This window comes from Danio rerio, chromosome 24, assembly GCF_049306965.1.
Source record: "Danio rerio strain Tuebingen ecotype United States chromosome 24, GRCz12tu, whole genome shotgun sequence".
Lineage (NCBI taxonomy): Eukaryota > Metazoa > Chordata > Actinopteri > Cypriniformes > Danionidae > Danio > Danio rerio.
In genome coordinates, this window is record NC_133199.1 from 4,965,001 (window position 1) to 4,979,327 (window position 14,327).

General features: G+C 36.4%; 1 protein-coding gene and 1 long non-coding RNA gene across 5 annotated transcripts in view; both read right to left on the minus strand.

Moving 5' to 3' along the window:
* Window positions 1-14,327, minus strand: part of agtr1b (angiotensin II receptor, type 1b) — a 250,778-nt gene that overhangs the window by 6,993 nt on the left and 229,458 nt on the right. The window contains exons 1-2 of one of the 4 annotated variants that reach the window (XM_005162528.6): window positions 9,151-9,255; window positions 8,988-9,065 (exon numbers count right to left, since the gene is read on the minus strand). The exons of 2 other annotated variants lie outside the window; for them this stretch is intronic. The gene's annotated coding sequence lies outside the window, so the exon portion shown is untranslated. Of the gene's footprint in view, window positions 1-8,987; window positions 9,066-9,150; window positions 9,256-14,327 lie in introns of those variants that run through there. One more of the 4 variants, XM_073941398.1, reaches the window with a different exon arrangement.
* Window positions 369-4,781, minus strand: LOC141380698 (uncharacterized). The gene is made up of 3 exons (XR_012399374.1): window positions 4,635-4,781; window positions 2,977-4,536; window positions 369-2,752 (listed from the first exon to the last, which is right to left on the minus strand). It is a non-coding gene; the product is annotated as an uncharacterized lncRNA (long non-coding RNA).

A 14,327-nucleotide genomic window follows, 5' to 3' on the forward strand; every position in this document is an offset into this window, starting at 1 on the left:
TGGTGTTGCAATAATAGGCCCTTTTTAGTTAGCCAAATGCCATTAAAAGGCCCCTATTATGCTATTTTAAAGGTTCCTCATTTGTTTTGTTGGTCTCCTACAATAGGTTTACATCCCTCTAAGACCAAATAACACTTTAACTTTCTTATAATATCTACTGCAGCCTCAGCTCTTTTCTCACGGTGCCTGAAATGGTGGGGTTTAGGCAGGGTTGCCAGGTTTTCACAAACAAACTAGTGCAGTGGGCAAACAAAATTAGCCTAATGGCCAATCAAACTAGCAAATCAAACATCAAAATATAACACTCCTGTGTGTAAAATACATACTTTACATCACTGCATGCATTGTACAGTTTCTTTTTTTTTTTTACTTTGTTGCTAGACTTTTGGGTTACAATGCAAATGAATTACACTGAAATTAGATTTTTTGGTTGAATTTAAACTTTTTTTTAATTGCTTATAACTGAATTTGAAGTTCATTTTGTTTAGTTTATTAATTTAGTTTATTTTCAGAGGAACTGCCTTTAAGGATTTAAATAAAAACTAAAGAGAGAAGAATTACTTAAAGGGTCACGAAACACCAAAACACATTTTTTAAATATGTTGATAGTCATATATGTGTCCCACGCTGCTAAAAACACTATTAGGACACATATATTTAACTAACAAGTGAAAATTGATTGTTTTTGCGTTATTTTGAGCAAATTCGTTCTTACAATTTGAAAAGAAATTTTGAAACTACATCGCTACATCGCTACATCGTGGCCATTAGATTATTGTGTAAAGTCCAGAGTGTAGACTGGATTTCTTTGAGTTTTTAGCATTAATTCATGAGAAAGACTTGGTTCGAAACAGTCGGGTATGAGGTGCAACTTCATTAATATGCATAATATTTTGAAGACTGTTTTGACCTGTTACAGTGTTCAGACGGCAGAGAGACTCCACGTTAAGTTGCCAACTGTTATTAAAATAAGTGAAAGAAGAAGAATTGTTAGGAGACATGGGTTGTTAGTGTTGCGTTTATAAATGTGCCGCAATGAAGGTTTTGTTTTAATTTCCCCACGATGAGAGCGCAGCTGGACACACATGTGTGGATTACAATGGTCTGCTAACACGAGATAAAAATATGTTTCTAAGGAACATTTTTTACTCAAGAACTTTTCGCATCAGGAAATGGTGAAATCCTGATTTGCCACTTGTCTTCTTTTAAAAAAGACACGGTTCCAGATCGTGTTGAGTGTCCTGTCTCTATTATTTAGTAAGTGTCGGATCAAAGTTTATTGTTTGTGTTTATTCAGATGACAAAGTTAGTATGGTCAGCAGTACTCTTTCAGTTTTTAAAGACAGACCTTAGTCAAAATGATTTAGTTACTGGGTTTACAGTACGTTATTATCACAACAATATTATGGACTGAAAGTTCCACTGTAAATGCTGCTCTCCGAATGTAAACATGTAAACTCCTTGTTTGCACCTATTGAGTGCATCTAAGTTACCAAGAAGTGCAGAGGTGTTTTTTTTTTTTTTTTCATACGGCATGCAGGATTAAAAATTCCATTAAAACTACAATCCTCCAGCAGTTCCTCGCATCTAATATCTTGTTTGTCACAGGGGGCATGCATGAAATGCTCCTCAATGAAAATGAAACTGCCAAACTACAGTTAAAGTTGACAAATTAAGAATGAAACACTCAAAATTACATGAAACTCCAGAGGAAATGTAGACAGCGTGGTAATGCAATGATGTTAATCGATTTATGCGCTTTCACATGTAAAACGGGATCATGAAAAGAACATTCAAAAAGCAACTCATGTAAACACATTGACATCTTATTCATACTAGGCAAGTAATTTGATTACTGATGTCCATGTAAATGTAGTCACTGTCTTATCTCCCCTGTTTCTGTGTTTGCTTTGCCTCTGAAAATCAGTGCGTGCACATACTGAAACTCCCCTTTTGATGCAAACCCTTCCCTCTTTCGTTACTCAACACTCCCACCTAAACAGAGCTGGACTCACCCACTTTCCTGACTTTTTTAAACTAGAGGTATGAAAACACCCTGCTGAGACGGAGGCATTGAGTGCCCTTTAAGAAAATTTCTTATTTTTTCTAAAGTAATATGTAATCTTCAAGAAGAAGAAAACTGGTTGTTGCTAGAAGGGATGCAGTTGCAGCCAGAAGTTGAATTATGTATTAAATGATCCAATAATTGAATTTTATTAACATCTACCCCAACCCTAAACCCAACCATCACATTAAAGTAAAAACAGTAATTACACAGAGTATTTTTATATTATTTAGTAAATTCCCCCATTAAATTGTATTTTATTAATGTCTAACCCAACCCTAACATCACAGTATAGTATAAACAGTAATTGCTGAGTATTATTCATATTATTTTTATTAATTTACCCATTAAATTGTATTTTATTAATGTCTACCCCAACCCTAACATCACAGTAATGTAAAAAAAATAATTATACAGATAATTTTCATAATATTTATTAAAGTCTCCATTAAATTGTATTTTATTAACGTCCACCCAACCCTAACCATCACAGTAATGCTTAAACAGTAATTACTTATTCATATTGTTTTTTATTAAATTACCTATTCAATTGTATTTTATTAATGTCTACCCCTACACCCAACCCTAAACTCAACCCTAACAGTAATGTATAAACAGTGCTTATACAGAATATTTTCATATTATTTATTAAATTACTCATTCATTGTATTTTATTAATGTCTACCCCTACCCCAACCCTAAATTCAACCCTCACAGTACTGTATAAACAGTGCTTATACAGAATATTTTCATATTATTTATTAAATTACTCATTCATTATATTTTATTAACGTTTACCCCTGCCCCAACCCTAAACCCGACCCTCACAGTACTGTATAAACAGTGCTTATACAGATTATTTTAATATTATTTATTAAATTACTCATTCATTATATTTTATTAACGTTTACCCCTGCCCCAACCCTAAACCCGACCCTCACAGTAATGTATAAACAGTAATTACTGAGTATTATTCATATGATTTATCAAATTATCCATTAAATTGTATTTTATTAATGTTTGTGATTAGATAAGTTGAACGTATTGTGTGGAGCTGGTGTTCATGTGAGTATCTGTAGCTGTATCCCATCTAGACTTTACCAAGAAAACTCCTGACATAATTTAAAAACCATTGAGGCAGGAAATGGCATCTTCTATTTTAATATTCAGGTATATTTTATAGAGTGTATCATTAGCACCACCATCTGGCCAAGCACAGACAAACCACTTAAAGTCATCCACGATCCAGTTAAAGATCCACTCAGTCTGATTTTCTCTCACTTCAGAGAGGATCCACGTGGAAATTCACCTCATCAGCACAAGTGTGACCAGTAAAAAAACAATTATGTTCTCCGGTCTCCCGCTGGGACGCCGGAGATGGGCTTTTTACATTTTCTGTCGACTGGGCCTTTAAAGCAAACGGCTGTTTGGATTAACAGCAGATGGAAAGACACGGACATCTGTCGGACATTTTGTTTAGCTGAGCACAAACTGAAGCCCAACACGGCAGTTTAGCTTCTGTTATCGTGTTCAGAGTTCTCATCAGAAAGATGGAGCTGCCGCCTTGGGGAGTTGTGGACAGCAAATATTAGTCAGCCTTAAAGTAAAACTGCAGCACCATAAAACATTGGGTTTGGTGTGAGCTTTGGAAATGTTCATGTTTTTTAATAAAGAAAATTAACAGAAATCTGCTATTCTAAAATTTAGCAAGGTGGTTCTTTGTAGCATTTTAAGAGCATAGGTTTGTGGCTATTGTACAAAACTAAATAACAGTACAGTACAGTATTTTTTTTCCACATAAAACTTTAAGTACAGTACACAAAAAAAAATATTTATTTAATTTACTATTTTTAAGGTAGGCTAAGTGGTTGAAAACTAGGGGAGAGCAGGGCACAAGGTAACATTTTTTAGTTTTGGCCAAATAATAAACAAAGTATTGGGGTTAGACAAACCATTTGTTTTTTACCAACAAAACACAAGCCTCTCCTACAAATGAGCACTGGTTGTATGATCGCCGGGCTTATGGTTTCTGTGCAGTATTGCCAAAAGTGCCAGGAGTAAAAATGTGACAACTTACTCCTCCAGTGGGGCAAGTTGTAACAGAGGGTTAGTTGTTGCCCATGCGCATAAAGGCAGATTTTACACAGTTAATTTGATTTCTGTTTACTTTAAGTAGTAGCTATATTTCCTCAGTAATTAGCTTAATTTATTTTTTATTCTACATAGCACAGTATGTTTATTTATTTATTTATCTACTGGATAAACACATTTGGATTTATTTGCATTATTATCCATTATTATACAATGCGATATTAGCAATAAAATTATTATTTTCTATTAAAAAGGCATTTTTTCAATGAAAAACTATTTTATGTAAAAAGTTGCCAACATTACACTCAAAATGTAAAAATGATTTTGTTGGTTTAATTGGTGTCCAACAGTGTGTGGGTAATTGTAACACCCTGTTAAGCCTAGTTCACACTACAGGATTTTAAACATCAGCAGATCGCTGTGCCGTTCACACTACATGACCTGACTTTGTGTCTTTTAATCTCTGTGGTGTTCTAACCCGTTGTGTTGTGTTTTCTTCAAAACTGGCTAGCAGTCATTGTGTTTCTTACATCTTTCAAAATGGTTTCATCTTTTAGCCTAGAAGACGCTAATTACAGCAATATAAGATTTTACGTTCATATTTAAATAAAGAAACCTCGACTATAAAAAAAAAAAAAACTTTTGTGCTGCAAAAATGGTTTCTCCTGTGTTTCTCATCTAAATTTTGCCGAACTTTTTCAATAATTGTCAGAAAGACGTCTGACACTGTGGTGAAAACCTTGGAAGCATGCCATAGTTAATCCTGAGCAAATACCTTAAAACTCTGTGTTACATTTAACCCTGTTTTACTTTGTGCCCCGCTCTCCTCTATTTTATGGGCTTAATGAATAATTTGAACATTACTTATTACTTACATTATATATATATATAATAATTTGTTTGTTTAAACTCAGCCCAAATTGTTTGCAACCACTTACCTTCAAAAAAAATAATCCAATTAACTTTTCCCTGTGTTTTTTAACCATACAATAGTAAAGCATATTGTAATGTAGGGCTATTTGTTAATGTAGGGCTATTTGTTAATGTGTTTAATATATGTTTGTATTTTAATACATTAGTTTTAAGGATTTAAAATAGGTCTACTGCAAAATACATTGTTGGAATCTACCTCAGGGGTGTCCAAACTCGGTCCTGAAGAGCCAGTGTCCTGCTGAGTTTAGCTCCAGCTTGCTTCAACACACCTGACCGGAAGTTTCTAGTATAAGAGCTTGATTGCCTGGTTCAGGTGTGTTTGATTAGGGTTGGAGCTAAACTCTCCAGGACATCGGCCCTTCAGGATCCAGGACCCCTGATCTACCTGATGACACAAATAAATTAGGGAAAGTTATGTGCGAAGTCATAGTGGCACATATAAGAAATAAAACTAGTTTAATTCTTCAGTCTGTACAGATTCATTAAAAACCCAGGACTTATGCTACAGCAGGGTATACATAAGATTAAGTTTATTTGCAAAGACAGATAACTTTTTTTTTGTCAATTCAGATATCTTGATTTTGTGTTGTGCATTGAAGATTGCAAAATATATAATATTATTATAAGAATTATATATTATTATTATATCATAATATTATTATTAATTTAATAATTAACTAAATATATAACTAACTGCTGGAGTTTTTAGTTTTAATCTTGTTTTGTTTTGAGTATTGAAGTTTAATTGCGATAAATATATAAAATCTCTTTATATATCCCCTTTTTTAAAATGTAAGACTGTTAAGAGGTTGACTAATCATTGTACTTTTTATTTTTTTGCAATAGAGATAATGGATATTTTACAGGCCATACAATATGTAGAAACACAATCAACAGATGTAGCATTGTGTTCTGGCTCATTATCTGCATTAAATGGTTTAAACACAGTCGGAGATCCTCTTCAAGACAGGACTTACTATGTGTACATTTTTACAGTATTGACAGACACGCTGACAGATGCACACTTAGAGATAAAGGTACAAAATCTGTCACTGGGGTGGTAACCTTTCAAATGGTACACTTTTCCACCACTGCAGGTGAAAATTAGTACATTTAGGGTACACTTTTGTGCTGTTTTGGTATTGATATGCACATTTAAGGACCTGTTAGGAACAAAAAAAAATGTACCTTTTGAAAATGTACCAACCAATGTAACAGATTTTGTACCTTTACTTCTGAGAGTGTACTGTATATAGTACTGTGTATATAAAAGAAAACATATTACTGTTTTACATGGACTGATGTACAGCACCCTAAGCAGTGTTCTATATAAATATGCATTATGTCTAAATAAATAAACCAATCTAATGAAGTATGAGCGACTCCTGGTGGTGTTATGTTGCCTTGACAAACTTTAATAATTAGAACACACCCTTTAAAGAAATTACCTAAAATATTAATTTTGTATCACGTGGTTTATGGGATTGTGTTGATGACTCGAGCTGATTTAACACTTCAGAAAGTGCCGTACTAGGAACAAAATTTCAAATTTTGTGACATTTTACAAACAAAAAGTAACAAGCATTGGCCTACATAGTAATCAGTCTAAGATTACTTGTTTTAAATGTGTGAAATGAATGTATACATTATACAAGTTTCACTTCTTCAATGGAATTAGTGAGATAAATGAGCTTTTTAAAGATATTTTAATTATATGAGCAGCACCAGAGGCACAGCTCAGAATGTCAGTCAGAATAATAATCTGTGAAGGTATTTTGTGCCCACTGTTTTATGAATACTATAAATAACAGAACTTATGGGGTCACCTAAATAACAACTTCACTCACTCACTCACTCACTCAAAAAAAAAAATACAAAATACAAATTCAAAATACTTATTCAAAAGGAGCTGAAACAACACATTTTTTTATGTTTTGTTTTTGGGGACAACTTAATTGTATGTTTAATTCATTTAAATTTGTAAAAACTTTGAAATGAAGGAATTCTAGGGAACTCAGCTTTTTCTTTTTTACAGTGTAGGTCACAAAGATGTCAACTCCAATGTATTATTTAAAGAAATAGTTCCCAAAAATTTAAATTATCTTCATTCATTCATTCATTCATTCATTCATTCATTCATTCATTCATTCATTCATTCATTATTTCATTCATTCGTTCGTTCGTTCGTTCGTTCATTCATTCATTCATTCATTCATTCATTCATTCACTCATTCATTCTCCTTCGGCTTAGTCCCTTTATTCTAAAAATATACAAACAATCAACCATTCCACTGGGATGTGTATATAAGTGAAGTTTATTTATAAACTAATTTCGAGAGGATCACGTGCTTATGATTGCTTGCAGCCGGCCCCACATTATTCAATTTATGATTCACCAATCAGACGATTCCTAAGCCACTATAAATACCCTAAGTTCCATCTAACAGCCATCTTCGTTTTAAAGAATCTCTCCCTCCACCCCTACTCCTCCTCATTTCCTAGATGGGTGACACGGTTGTCCAGTGGTTAGCACTGTTGCCTCACAGCAAGAACGTCACTGGTTCTAATCCTCACCAAGCCAGCCGGCATTTCTGTGCAGAGTTTACACCTTCTCCCTGTGCTCACATGCGTTTCCCCCGGGTTCCCCGTTTTCCTCCCACCGTCCAAAAACATGCTATAGTTAATAGTTAATTGACTACTCCAAATCGGCACCATAGACATGCTCCTAGTAAGTAGTTATCTCTTAAGAGCAATCACTATCTGTTCATTAGCTACCACAGCAGGGGAGTTCTCCAGATCTACCTGAGCTCAAACTCCCCTCTCGCCTTGCAAACAGGAGGAAGCCCCGGGCTCAAGGATCTTATGAGCGCAGGGCTCTCTCCAGGGACAGCATGCCAAACAAGCTTTATAATCAATCATCAGCTAAGAGTGAACTCTTGAAACCAAAAAAAAAAAAAAAAAACTAAGACCTCTGACAACACCACTGACTCGAAACAAGAAGCAGTGGGCAGTGTGTCACTTTTTTTGGGGTCCCCTCACACATTTCTGTTGTGATTTGTACTATTTGCATTGCATCACCTAAAGCGCATATGTTGGGACCGTGGGGGAAACCAGAGCACCCGTAGAAAACCCACACCAACACGAGGAGAACATGCAAACTCCACACAGAAATGCCAACTGGCCCAGCCGGGACTCGAACCAGTGACCTTCTTGCTGTGGGGTGACAGTGATAACTACTGCGCAATATATATTTGTTACAGTATTTGTTCATTTTAGTTAACTTCATTCATTCATTTTCTTGTCGGCTTAGTCCCTTTATTAATCCGGGGTCGCCACAGCGGAATGAACCGCCAACTTATCCAGCAAGTTTTTACGCAGCGGATGCCCTTCCAGCCGCAACCCATCTCTGGGAAACATCCACACACACACACTCATACACTACGGACAATTTAGCCTACCCAATTCACCTGTACCGCATGTCTTTGGACTGTGGGGGAAACCGGAGCACCCGGAGGAAACCTACGCGAAGGCAGGGAGAACATGCAAACTCCACACAGAAACGCCAACTAAGCGACCTTCTTGTTGTGAGGCGGCAGCACTACCTACTGCGCCACGGTCTCGTCCCTTAGTTAACTTTAGTTAATGAAAATACAGTTGTTCATCATTAGTTTGAGTTAACTCATGGTGCATTAACTAATATTAACAAGCATAACTTTGAATTTAACAACGCATTAGTAAATGTTGAACTATTAATAATAAAACTGTACAAGTATTGTTCATGATTAGTTTATGTTAATAAATGCATTAACTAATGCAACCTAGTTGTAAATTGTGACTGATTATCAACTATGTTTAAACATTACATCCCATTCATAAATAAATCAGAAAAAGGTCCTACCTGAAGCAGTGGAAAAGAAATCAGTTTCAGAGTCTGAGCCAAACGGCATGAACTGCAGACGGGTGCCCTATTACTGAACTGCAAGAAACAAGATGAGGAACAGTCAACGTGCCTGACACTTCCACACACAAACACAATCCACCCCCCACTGATGAAAACATGCCTCATGTCTGTATTTCCACAGTATCTGCTTGTTAAGAGCACCACCCTCAACATCCACCCACTCAACCTGAACCCTCCTCCCACCCAAGGCTCAGCGGTCAGTCGTTTCCCGCCGTCCTCCCATGCAAAAGTAAACGTGACAGCTCTAATTGGCCTCCCCCAAAGATATATTAATAGCACTATCACTATAATCTCAGACATTGGAGATGAAGAGGAAGTTGGTTGTCTCAGGTTCTTCCAACATCCTTCAAGATCAAATGGTCCCACTTTATATAAAGTTGCCTTAACTAATATGTACTTACACTGAAATCAATCGATACAATGTACTTATTATGTAAATACATGCTTTTACATTGTACTTATGATTGATTAAATACTTGCATGTAATTGCATCTAAATTAATTACATCTTTACTTACACTGTTGACCAACCCTTACGCCTTAACCCACCCTCAAACCTACCTGTATCACTAAACCTGTCCCTTATCCTACCCGTATCCCACCTCAAGAGAGTCAGAAGTGTTTTGCAATTGTATTTATTTTTTGATGCAAGTACACAGTAGTTAAGACCACTTAATGTAATGTGGGACTCCACTGAGGAAGACATAAAAATAGATGCGAGTGCAAAGACTGGACTATGTTGCCGTTACGTCATGCAACCCTTCTGACGTACTGACTGTACAAACTGTAGGGCTTGATGCTCAGATGTGACATCCGAGACGGGGAAGGATAGGAAAGGAAAACAAAGTAGGGAAGCAGAGGTTTTTGTTGAGTAGGTCAGAGCTGCTAGACATGAGGAAGAACACGGGGGACTTGTTTTTGGGAAAGCTTGATTGACTGACCCTGTGAGGTCAGGTTAGCTGAATTGTTTACGCTATTGGAGGGATGTTTTGTCATGTTAGTTTGAATTCAGTTTATCTCTATTTTTATATGACTTTGCATGCTTTTACTCCTATAGATCAGTGGTTCCCAAACATTTCAGCCCGCAAAATAACAATGGCAGTGACTCACGACCCCCGTTTCTCGAAGGTGGTTTTAAATATACAAACCTTGCACACACAACTATAGGCCTATATAAACATGAGCATATTGACAACACATAAACGCAACAGTCTAATAACCTTATATATATATATATATATATATATATATATATATATATATATATATATATATATATATATATATATATATATATATATATTTTTTTTTTTTTATATTAACCTCAAATATCCTATTTTTAATGTATTAGAGTGCTATAAAGGTTGTCAGAAAATTTAACCTAGCCCCACAAAATCATTCTGTTGCAGCTAACACTATTTCTGTGTGGTTAATCTAAACACAGGGCTCGCAATCCAAAAGAAAAAAAAGGCTGATATAAAGACTGGTGTTTTGGGGTAAACTCAGCCAAGACAAACTCTGCTAGGATGTGAAGGCTGCTTTTATCACCTTCACAAATGTTTTTCAAATCACCTCATGAGTGTAGTTGAATACAAACATATCTCTCTTGCATGTTGTTTGGTGTGGATTTGCTTGATATATAAAACAAAAGCAACCGGCAATGAGGTAAGTTTGTCAAACAATGAGAACAAGTTTGCTTAACACAGAAATTCGATAAGCAACTTCCTCAAATATTTGCCAACACAGGTAAATGGAATGACTTCTGTTATTTTAATTTGTTTTAAAATTATAATGACTTCATAGTTAGCACATTTGAACATTTTCAGTCTCAACTCTTCACTAACTGAAAGTATCATAAGCATTTGAATTGTTTAAGTGATACACGTATAACCTGTACTAACTCATGTTGAATCTTTTAAAGGAACACTCAATTTTTACTTATTTTTTGCAAATAGGATCATTTTACAAGGTAAACAGTTGAGTTTTACAATTTGTCAAAATATTCAGCTGATCATTGTGTCTAGTGTGAGCACGTTTAGCTTAGCTTAGCATGAATCATTAGCATCTCCTTCAAAAAAATCAAAGAAGAGTTTAGATAATGTTCCTATTTAAAACATAGCCCTATATACATTTCTGGAGATCATGAATTATGTAGCCAGCAATATGTATTGCTGAATTTCGTTTTTAAAATGAATGCTGCAGGGTGGTATGATGCCGTTTCTTTTTGCACTTACCAGCTGACTGCTTACCTCCGTATGGACAGCTTTCCCGCTGTTACCAGTTTGATCAGTTAGCTCGCCATGCATGTCGGCAGAATTGAGATGCAGATAGGAGTTGACTACGACGACAAGGTTTGAGTCTGGCGAAAAACAGTTCCAGAAAGGAGGCAAGAAAAAAACAAAAGCCAAAAAATAAAATAAACACGTAAATAACAGCGTGAGAATGTGGTAAAATTAGAACACGTGGTAAAAATCAGGCGAGGGCTTTTCTTTTTTTGGGTTGTTTTTTTAAACTGTCAGTTTGGTTAAGGGAAGTGAGTGGGCGGGTCAATCTGTGCTATTGAAAACACTATTGGTTGGGTTTAGGGAAGGAGGAAACATTCATTCAGTAAGTCAGTCAACAGCAGCCTCTGGTGTATTTACACAACAAAAGCAGGCGTGAATGGCACTCGCAAGAGAAATTTGAGATCTGAAAAAGGGTACACAGCAACCTCTGGTGGATTCGTAAAAACAAAAACCTCAAAAAACAGCTCCTGGGTTGTATTTGGCACTCTCCAGAAAAGCATTTAGCGAGTTTCCTGAATAAGCCTGGGTTGTCAAAATGCTAATAGTCTATTCCAATTGATCATTTATGCTAAGCTAGGCTAAACATGACCCCACCAAACCCAGAGATCAGGCAAAAATGGTAAAACTATTTAGTTCTGAGCCTATTTTTTTTTTAAATTTCGAGAAGAGTACGTGCTCATGATTGACACAGCAGGCCCACATAAGCTAATCACGATCCTCCAATCAAAGGATCCCAAGTCACTATAAACATATCCTCATTTCCCACAACTATCTTCATCTGGAGAAAACCCTTCTTTCACCTTTATCTAGAATGGGCGGCATGGTGGCCCAGTGACCAGCACTGTTGCCTCACAGCAAGAATACCAATGGTGCTGGGTCTTTGCTGGGCCATCTGATATTTCTGTGTGGAGTTGTATGTTCTCCCCGTGTCCGAGTGGGTTTCCCCCGGGTTCCCCGTTTTCCTTCCACTGTCCGAATATGCACTATATTATAGATAAAATAAGCCTAAATCTTATAAATGTCTTTCTCTCAGGAAGTTCACCTTAGCCTTAGCAGTGGGGGAGTTTTGAGATCGACCTGAGCTCAATCTCTCCACGCCCTGTGAAAGGGTGGGAGCCCTGAGCCCGAGGATCACTTGGGCACAGGGCTCTCTCCTCTGCAGCATGCCAAACAAGCTTTGTATAAATCTTGAGCTAAGTTTAAATTCTTAGAAGAAAAAGTTTTTAAAAAAGTGGAGCAATCCTTCAACTTCCGATTGATATTTACATATATAACATTTTGTTTCAGTGGTATTAAATATGAAAAAACAATTATTATATGCTATCATCATTATTTAAAAGCTTTCTCTTTAGTGCCAGAAATTATGTAGCAGTAATTCTGTGGTAGTATCTTTGGGAATCTTCCACGCTGACTTTTATGTGTCATGTTATGGACTAAGGACAGTTTTTGCTCAGTACTTTTCCAGCCGCCAAGGTTCTGAAAATATTTACAGCCGCCTTCACAAAGGGCACATAAGAGGTTGTTAGCTTAGCTGCTGCTGCCTGACATTTTATCTGCAGCAGAAAGTAACCCGAATGTTTTATTGGATCGTGTAGCTGTGATAGAGATGCGTTGGCTTCGGATGGCTCATATCAAGCCAAGTGTTACGACCCATAAACCAACATGAAAGGCAATTAGAGACCAAATTCCAGGTTCACGGATCTAAAAACAAGTGATTATATCTGTGTGGCCTTCCTAATAGTCAGCTTGGATTGAAGAACAGTGTCCTGTGAAAGATATTACAGAAAATATCCGCTACTTTAATGTATTTAGTGTGAACTCCGGGGTCACTATTTTTTGACGGACTGTGGTATAGGCGGAAATCATTCTGCTAGTCTATGGAAATTGTTGACTTTCATTTAAAATAAATGTTTCTAGCATACTATAGCTTGTCAGAGACACTCTCCCAAATGTCAGAAGACAAACTTATTATCTCAAACAGGAAATGGAGACTGGGGGAATTGGTGGGAAAGACAATATAGTAGAGGGTAAATTAACTACTACTTAATCAGATTTGAGCTCATTTGATAAAATGAGTCATATTCATTTGGCATGATGAATGCTGAGGTTTTATAATTCATGCATATATTTATAGATAATACACATGGTTCACTGAGCTGAAAATGATGGATATGACAATTTAGAATGTAATTTCACTGTTTAGAATTGTGTGCCATGACAAACATTACTAAATATGTGTAATTTTTGTGTGCTGTGACAATGCTTAATCTGAGAAAATCAGATATAAATACATTTTTTTTATATAATACACTGTGTATGCATGTATGTGTTAACTAGAACTGGTGCAATGTCTCTATATACACTGTAAGAAAAAACAGCAGCATGAGGTACAGTTGTATGGACTAGTTGGCTAACATTGGGGTACCCTTTTGTCCTTATGATGTGTGTGTGTTTGTGCAGGGGGGGGGGCATATCAATACTTTTAAAAAAGCTGATACTGTGTTAGCCACAACTGAATATGTAATATTGTCTTCGTTTTCCTCATGCTGCCAGAATAACATCAATATATTAGCAGAATATGTTCCTTTAGGCCAAGAGTGCTCAACTCTGTTCCTGTAGATATACCTGTCTGCATAGGTCAGCTCCAACCCTGATCAAACACACCTGAACCATTTCATTAGAACCTAAACACCACTTGATAATTACAGGCAGGTGTGTTTGATATGGGTGTCAACTGAAATCTGCAGGGAAGTAGATCTACAGGAACAGGGTCGGTCACCCTGCTCTAGGCCAACAGTGCTGCAAAGTTTAATTTTAAACCCAAATTAAATACGCCTGAACGAGCTAATCAAGGTTCAAACAAGTGTGGCAGAGCTAAACTCTGCAAGACATTGGTTTTTCCAGGAGCAAGTTTGGACATCCCATGAATCAGAGGTGTCAATCTCAGTTCCTGGAAGGCCACAACCCTGCAGAGCTCCATCACATTTACCTGT